Raw genomic sequence first — 9183 nt, forward strand, 5'->3', positions numbered from 1 at the left:
CTAGTCTGATTGCCGTATGTGGAGTCAGGAAGGAATTTTTTTCCCCATTGGAGCTTGTTTGACACATTGGGGGTTTTTTTTGCCTTCCTCTGGATCAACATGTTGAGCTACGGGTTGAACTAGATGGACTTAAAGTCTCCCTTCAACCTTAAAACTATGAAACTATAAAACATCCCCAATCTCCTAGCAATATCAAGAGTGGTGCATCCCCCTATAAGACTTAACTGACTCCGAAAAGTCAAAATTTGGTAAAGGGATTCTGTCTAGTCAGAATGACTATTCAAATCAAGCACAGGCGTTCGGCCATCATGGCGGGGCTAATCTATATATATAATTGCCTTATTCTGTCTTGCTCCAAAATTGTGTCGTTACAGTGACAACCATCGGATTGGCCGCTGGGCTCGGCCTGGCCCCGCCCCCCCACATGGATTGGCCGCTGGGCTTGGCCTGGCCCCGCCCCTCCATGTATTAACAGTTTGGCCAGGCCCCTCCCCCCGCATGCTAGGCCACGCCCCCGCACGCAATGCCCACTAGGCCACGCCCCCGCACGCGATGCCCGCTAGGCCACGCCCCCGCACGCGATGCCCGCTAGGCCACGCCCCCTCACACTATGCCCGCTAGGCCACGGTCCCTCATATTATGCCCGCTAGGCCACGCCCCCCGCACACGTTGGGCACCTGTACACCTCCCCCCCAGGACAACGCCTCCCATTATAATCCTCCTATTATAATCCTTCTATTATACTCCTCTCTGAGGGGTTCGCAACATGGGGGATGGAGCACGATGGGGAGTGCAGGATGGGGGATCGAGCACGATGGGGGGGTGCCCAGAATGGGGGGATGAAACACGATGGGGGGTGCGCAGCATGGGGGATGGAGCACGATGGGAGGTGCCCAGAATGGGGGGATGAAACACTATGGGGGGTGCGCAGAATGGGGGGATGGAGCACGATGGGGGGTGGACCACGATGGGGGGTGCCCAGAATGGGGGGATGAAACACTATAGGGGGTGCGCAGAATGGGGGGATGGAGCATGATGGGGGGTGGACCACGATGGGGGATGAAACACGATGGGGGGTGCGCAGCATGGGGGATGGAGCACGATGCGGGGTGTAGCATGGGGGATGGAGCACGATGGGAGGTGCCCAGAATGGGGGGGATGAAACACTATGGGGGGTGCGCAGAATGGGGGATGGAGCACGATGGGGGGTGCAGCATGGGGGATAGAGCACGATGGGGGGTACAACATGGGGGGTGGACCACGATGGGGGGTGCCCAGAATGGGCGGATGAAACACGATGGGGGGTGCGCAGCATGGGTGATGGAGCACGATGGGGGATGCGCAGCATGGGGCAAGGAGCACGATGGGGGGTGCAGCATGGGGGTGGAGCACGATGGGGGGTGCACACCTCCCCCCAAAACACACACACCGCCACAGACGCACCGCACCACACACCTCACACACACTGGGAACCACAAACACCGCCCTACACAGACACCCACACACACACAGACAATGCTGCACACAAACACCGCGGCACACACAAATATATGCACATACCACGCAACACACACATTGCACAAAACATACCTCCCCCCAAAACACACACACGCACCCCACACACCCACACAAACCACGCAACACACACAGCACCACACACACACAACGCTACAGACACACAGCGCTCCATAAACAATGCAACACACAAACACCACTCTCACACACCCCCACACCCAGACAACACCCAGAACATTTACAGCGCCCTACACAAACACTTGCCAACTACACACAATAACATCTATATATATAACAAAAATCATACATTAACTACACAGTATGTAAATTCTAGAATACCCGATGCGTTAGAATCGGGCCACCTTCTAGTCATTTAATATATATCTTTTCATGTGCTTATTTTCCTACGATCTTTGCCTTCCCCTCTTCTTTGATTGACAGCCTGGCTTGATAGAATTAGAGAAGGAGGAGATAGATGGGAAGGTGTATATAAATAATTGGCCCCACCATGATGCACAAGCACCAGTACTTGTTTAGAACACTTGCTCTGTGCTGACAGTTCCTTTAAATAGTTTTTTGGCTCAGCTTGCATGAGGTAAACAAAAAAACAAACTGCCTAAGCCATATGGCGAGAAAAACTGTGCGAGTGGAGTGCGATAAAATCGCATTCCACTCAGACCAATATTAGCCTGTGTGTCAGCGCACATGAGCGATTATTTTCTCAGCCCTAATCGGACTGAGAAAGCAATCGCAGCATGCTGCGACTGTAATGCGATCATTGTTTCTCTCGCACACATTCAAGTGAATGGGGCGAGAGAAAAACAGCACTGCACTCGCGGTACACCAGAGTACCGCGAGTGCGGAGCGAGAATGGCAATAGCCGGCTATAGAGGAGAGAGGGAGATAAATCACTCCCGCCCCTCCTCAGAGCCTGCCCGCCCCCCGCAGCTGAGGTCCGCTCGCATGATCTAAAATACCTTATGTTGGCAATAGTGCCTGTGAGAGGCGCAATTGCAGACTGCTGTTCCTCGCTCCGTGAACCCCGGGCTCCTTGACCTCGGGGATCCGATGACGTCACATTAAGTTCCTGACACTGCGGTCGGCCGCAGTGTCCGTGAGTGATGGACTGTGGGCGGTGTTTCGCTGCTCGTTACAGCTCATCAGCTACCTGCTCCCTCCTCCCTCACAGCAAAGCGCTGCAAGCAGGAGACACGCTGAGCTGTGACGAGTGGTGAAACACCGCCCACAGCTCAGGGAGTCAGGAAAACTGGGGCCAGCAGCAAGGATGTGACGTGTCCAGAACTTAACGTGATGTCACCGATCCCCGGGGTCACGGAGCGGGGAACAGCGGTCGGCAATAGCGTCTCTCACAGGCACTATTGCTAACATAACGTATTTGAGAGAAACATTGGTTATCAATATAATATCGATCTAGACAATAAAAAAATATGGGTGAAGCACCCTTTTAACGCACTTGAATTTTTTTTTTCCTGCGCATCACATGCCAAAATGAATGGTGCCATTTAAAAGTATAATTTGACCTGCAAAAAAACAAGCCTCTGTATGGCTGTGGACAGACTAATAAAAAAAAAAGTATAGCTGTTTGAAGAAGGCGAGGAGAAAACAGAATTTTTGCCCTGTTGTATAGGTGTTACCAGAAAGATAGGTGGATTTCACTTTGCTGGTACCACAGAGGCTCCAAAAAAGCAACCTAACTCCTCTCAAAATAATCCATTACATAGGTTGAAAAAAGACCTAGGTCCTCTAGTTCAACCTTTCTCCACCAATTATACGTACCGTGTTTCCCCGAAAGTAAGACAGTGTCTTACATTCTTTTTACCCCCAAAAGTGCCACTATGTCTTACTTTCGGGGTATGTCTTATATTGGAAAAAATCCCACAGCAATCGCAGCAAGTCTCCATGCAATGTACCGTATGGGGACTTGCCGCGATTGCGCCCTAAGTGTACCGCAAGTTAAGGAAACTTAACCACCAGCGGCTGCACATGAGGGCACTGAGGCTGCGTGATTTTGTATGTTGTCCATGGTCCTGATGGACCACGGACAACATTACTGCAACATTTCAACATTTCTCGGTAGCCGAGCGTTCAGCTGAGCGCCCGACCGCCGGCATGTGTCAGCTCTCAGCTGAGCGCTCGGCCGCCGGCTTGTTAGGGCGCTCAGCTGAGCGCTTTGCCGCCGGCAAGTCAGGGCGCTCAGCTGAGAGCTGTCACATGCCGGCGGCATGTCAGGGTGCTCAGCTGAGCGCTTGGCCGCCGGCATGTTAGGGCGCTCAGCTGAGCGCTCGGCCGCCGGCATGTCAGGGCGCTCAGCTGAGCGCTCGGCCGCCGGCATGTCAGGGCTCTCAGCTGAGCGCTCGGCCGCCGGCATGTCAGGGCGCTCAGCTGAGCGCTCGGCCGCTGTAACTGTACTGTCAAGAAAAAAAAAAATAAATACATTTTTACTACGTCTTACTTTCGGGGTACGTCTTACATTAGCCGACCCCCCCACTACGTCTTACTATCGGGGGTGTCTTACTATCGGGGAAACACGGTAGTTACATAGGTTGAAAAAAAATAGGCATGCCCAAATAAAAAAAAAAGCCAGCTTACTTCTGATCCTCACATTGTGCTTAACCCCTTAAGGACCAAGCCTCTTTGTATCCTATTGACTGAGCCTCATTTCTCATATCTGACCAGTGTTAGTTTGACTTAATAACTCTGGAACGCTTCAATATGTATGTTCTTCAGACTTTTTTTTTTTTTTTCCATGACATATTCTACTACATGATAGTGGTAAACTCAATATTTGCGTTTATGAAAATATAGAGAATTTGGCAAAATGTGTTTAGAAAATTTCACAATTTTCAAACTTTGAATTTTTATGCCAATAAGCCAGAAAGTTATATCACACAAAATAGTTAAATCTTATTTGTCACGTCTACTTTACATTAGTACCATTTTTATTTTTTTTTGTTAGAAAATTAGGAGGGTTAAAAAGTTTATCAACAATTTCGAATTTTTGAAGCAAAATTAACCAAACTTATTTTTTGGGGACCACATCACATTTGAAGTGACTTTATGACTGAAATTGCCCAAAAGTGACACCATTCAAAAACCTGCACCCCCCTTTCAAAAAGTACTCAACCCCATTCAAGACCTCTATTAACCATGTAGGTGCTTCACAGGAACTAAACCAATGAGGGAGGAGAAAATGAATAGTTTACTTTTTCCCTCACAAAAATGTTGTTTTAGTCTCAAATTTCATATATTCACAAGGGTAACGAGACAATGCACCATACAATTTGCTGTGCAATTTCTCCTGCATGTAACAGTAACCCATATGTGGTGGAAAGCTACTGTTTGGGCACATGGCAGAGCTTGGAAGGGAAGGACTGCATAGACTTTTGAAGTGCAAAGTTGTCTGGAATAGATGGTGGATGCCATGTCGCATTTCCTGAGTCCCTGATTTGCCTACACAGTAGAAACTCCCAAAGTGACCCCCTTTTGGAAGCTACACGCCTTTAGGATTTTGGCCAGAATCACACTTGCTAGTGCCTCGCGTGTTTCTCGCGCGAGTCTCTCATGGTAGAACCCGGCATGGCCTCACACTATGCATACAGGAGCGTCTGAGCTGCATAGAGATACATGCAACCGACACGCTCCTGTCAGGGGAGTGTGCCAAGCCGGGTTCTGCCATGAGAGACTCGTGCGAGAAACACGCGAGGCACTAGCAAGTGTGATTCTGGCCTTTAGGTAGAGGTGGCGTGAGCATCTTAAACCCACAGGTGCTTCCCCATATTTTAAAACATTGGACTGTGAAAATTTAAAAAATTATTTTATTTATTTTTTTCCAAAAAATTGGATTTTGGATGTTGATTTGGCCTCAAATTTTTTATTTCTCTGACGCCTCATTGGGGGACACAGGACCATGGGTGTTATGCTGCTTATCCATAGAAGGACACTAAGTAGATGCAAAGATGTTAGCTCCTCCCCTGCAGTATACACCCCCTGGCCCAGCCAGGCTACTTCAGTTTTAGCTTAGTGTCTATAGGTGGCACATCTCTGCAGACTACTGCAGCAAGAATTTTTTGGTTTTAGAGGACAACTCCTTCGGGGACCGATTTCCCAAAACCATCAACAGGCGGGAACGTGGAGTGTCGCCTCCCCGTACCCCCTCCTGTGACGCTGGATCCTGGGCCGTTACTCACTGGACGATGGTTCTCACAGGCACCGGTTTTCCAGAGCCCAGAGCAGATGAAAACTTCCTCAGTCCCTCTTGCAGGCTCTGAGTTGATACAGGCTCTGCACCAGCGTGACCAGGCAGCAGACTGCCATCTCCACATGAGGTGAGATCCTTCCGATTTCCAGAGCAGATAAAAAACTTCCTCAGTCCCTCTTGCAGTCTCTGAGTTGATAAAAGCTCTGTGACCGGGGTCTTAAGAAAGGAGAGGCAGCTTCACAGCAGGCGTCAGACTCTCCACACTGGCTCCCTGACAGGAATTGGAGCAAAGGTCAGATCCTCCCTGACTGTATTCACATGGGCTGATTGCAGACTCTTGCATAGCATTCCACCTGTGGCGGGGGGAGGGGGAGAGCTCCCACATCCGCAGCTTAGAGTTTTTTCTGTCCACCATTGTTGTGCAGGGCTGGAAGGGGAGTCCCTTCCCACCATTTTTTTTTTATTATATTTTCTCATGCCTTCTTGTCGGAGCTAAGCCCTGCCCCCTCCGACACTCGATAAGCCACACCCCCTTACAAAAGCGCGCGTAAACCTCACACAGGAGCTCTGCAGAGCATTGCTCCCTCTTGTTGTGATCAGAGCCTGTGGGCGTCTTTCAGAGCTGGCTTCCTCCTTCCTACAGGAACTGGGACACAGGAGCAGGGGGGAGAGGTCATCAGCGTTCTGGTTGAGTTATTTCCTCACTTGCACATTAGCTCTGCAGAGCATTGCTCCCTCATTAAAATCAGAGTTTGTGACTCATCAGCCAGGGGCTGCAGTCACATGTTTTATGCCCTGCACAACTACAGCAACAACTATAAGACTTTTAATGTATCCTGCCACACTGAGCTACTAGGGGATGATAGCACCTCTTCCTTCTGTGAGTCCGGTGCCCCTGTAGCTCCCTTCCCCACCACCACCGCAGCAACCGCTGCCAGCCCAGAGCCTACGGCTCTCAGTCCCCCGAAATGGCCACAGTTCCCAGAACCTGGTGCTGGCTATGCAACATCGTCCTCACACCCCTCGGGGCCGCTGGACAGAACGCAGCCTGATGACACCTCTATAGAGGGTCCTTCTGATAACAATCAGCCCTCTGCTTCACCGGTTGCAGATCAGAAAAAGGGCATGACACCCATGGTTCTCCCTCCGGGGTACACAGATGGGGTTCTCCCATATGTTCCGCAGTCTCTGAGGAGCCAGAAGAAGGGGAATGATGTTTGTACCGGGATGATTCCTTGGTTTCAACCTCCCCCGAGCGATCAAGCTGCGATGGACTCCCTTATTGCAGCAATCAACCAAACTCTGCATGTGAAGATCTCCCATCCACTACTACTGACCCTGCGGTCTCCTTTAAAAGGGTGAAGAAACCTCAAAAAAATAAAAAAAATAAAAAGGTTTTTTGACGCCGCTTCGGTATCTGTAAACTTATGGAGTCCCGGTACCCCTTTGGCTTAGCTGTCTCTAAGGGCTGGCCCAATCCGGCCTCAGTGGACCCTCACCCAACTTCCCGCCTGCCTGAAGGACCCTCCTGTCTTTTACAGACAGACAAGTGGAGCAGCTCGATCGCTCCCCCTTGAGGCTGCGGTCCCTCTCCCCTTCCGTGCGGGTCGCACAGGCACCAGGACTACCAGTTTCCCTCAGACCCTCACAGATGTAACAGTTCACATTGCTGCGGCGGCAGAGTACCTCATGCAGGCCTCCCTCAACGCTGCTACCTGCGCAGTTATTGCCGCCTCAAATACCATAGCCATCCGTAAGGCCCCCTGGTTCCGATAATGGAGAGCGTACTCGGTCTCTAAGAAGCCTCTCACAGTACTCCTTTCCAGACCGATGGTTTGCCAATCGTCTGGACAGGATCTTTTTTTCTGACGCCACAGGAGGAAAAGAGTACCTCCCTCCACCAACTCTAGCCCAGGATGTTTTTTACTAGACGCGCAGGGCCCAACCTTCTCAGCCCTCCCCGAGTCCACCTCGTCCTGGCAGTCTAGACAAAGACCGAGGAGTCTCGTCCTTCTCCATCTGGGCCGCCGCCTCAGACCACAAATGGGTGCAATACCTTGTGTCTTCCGGTTACCACATTGAATTCCGGACCCGATCCCCTGGTAAGTCTTTTCTCTCAAACCCCCCCAAAGGCTCCAAAACACCGCGAGGCCTTCTCCTCAGCAATCCACTCCCTCCAAATGGCAGGGGCGATGGTACCTGTTCCGGATGGCGAGAGGTTCAAGTCCTTCTATTCCAACCTCTTGTGGTCCCCAAAAGAGGACAGGTCAGTTCGACCCATCCTGGACCTCTAACACCTGAGCAAAAATGTGCACGTAAAGAGATTCAGAATGGAATTCCTAGGGTCCATTATTACCTTTATGGTCGAAGGAGAATTTCTTGCCTCTCTAGCTATCAGGGACACGTACCTGCACATACCCATCACTCCAGCTCACCAAAAGTTCCTCCGCTTCGCGGTTCAGGACTTCTTTTTTTTTTTTTTCATTTTTGGCCCTACCCTTGGCTCTGCCACAACACCAAGGGTCTTAACAAAGGTCATGAGTGCCCTTCACGCCAGGAGGGTGGCTCTTCTGCCTGGCTTGGATGACCTCCTCATCAACGGCTCAGCCAGCGTGCAGATCTCTGTGGGCATCCTATCCCGCTTAGGGTGGCTTCTGACTCCAGTCAAATCATCCCCGGTCCCGTCAAAATCCGTCACCTCCCTGGGCATGTCCCTGGACACCCTTCGGGGCTTGATATTTCTCCCTCAAGACAAGGCGACCGCTCTAGAACAAGCGGTACACTGCCCTCTACGTACTCCTCTCGCTCCATACGATTCAGTATGAGAGTGCTAGGTAGGATAGCGGCGGCTATAGAGGCAGTGCTGCTCGCTTAGCCACACCACCGCCCACTGCAGCTTGCGCTTCTAGCTGCCTGGGACAAGAGCCCCTTTTCCTTGGACGAACTTTTCACTTGACACCTTCAGTCAGGTATGCGCTTTGCTGTTGGCTTCAGTCCTCTTCCATATTGAGAAGGAGATTTTCTCCCCCCAAGTGGACTGGCTACTCCTGACCACGGACGCCAGCCTCTTAGTCTGGGAACAGCGTACTGGCTCCACACTGCTTCGGGACGTTGGACGCCCCAGGAGTCTTCCCTTCCCAGAAATCATCCTGAAAATCAGCGCGATCTTCTCGCACTCAGGTCATTCCCCCCTTCTGCTAGCAGGTCGTTTGATTCGGGTCCAATTGGACATTGCAACAGCTGTGGCCTATGTCAATCGGCAGGGTGGTACCAGCAGCAAGACAGCTTATCTCGAGGTCCTCAGGATCCTCACCTGGGCCAAATCGACTGGGGGGGTCTGTGTTTTCAGCGTTACACATAAGGGAGTAGAGAACTGGGCGGCGGACCTTCTTAGTCGCCAAGGCCTGGCCACCGGAGAGTGGTTTCTCCACCCAGAAGTGTTCCCACAC

Source organism: Anomaloglossus baeobatrachus, chromosome 1, assembly GCF_048569485.1.
Source record: "Anomaloglossus baeobatrachus isolate aAnoBae1 chromosome 1, aAnoBae1.hap1, whole genome shotgun sequence".
NCBI lineage: Eukaryota > Metazoa > Chordata > Amphibia > Anura > Aromobatidae > Anomaloglossus > Anomaloglossus baeobatrachus.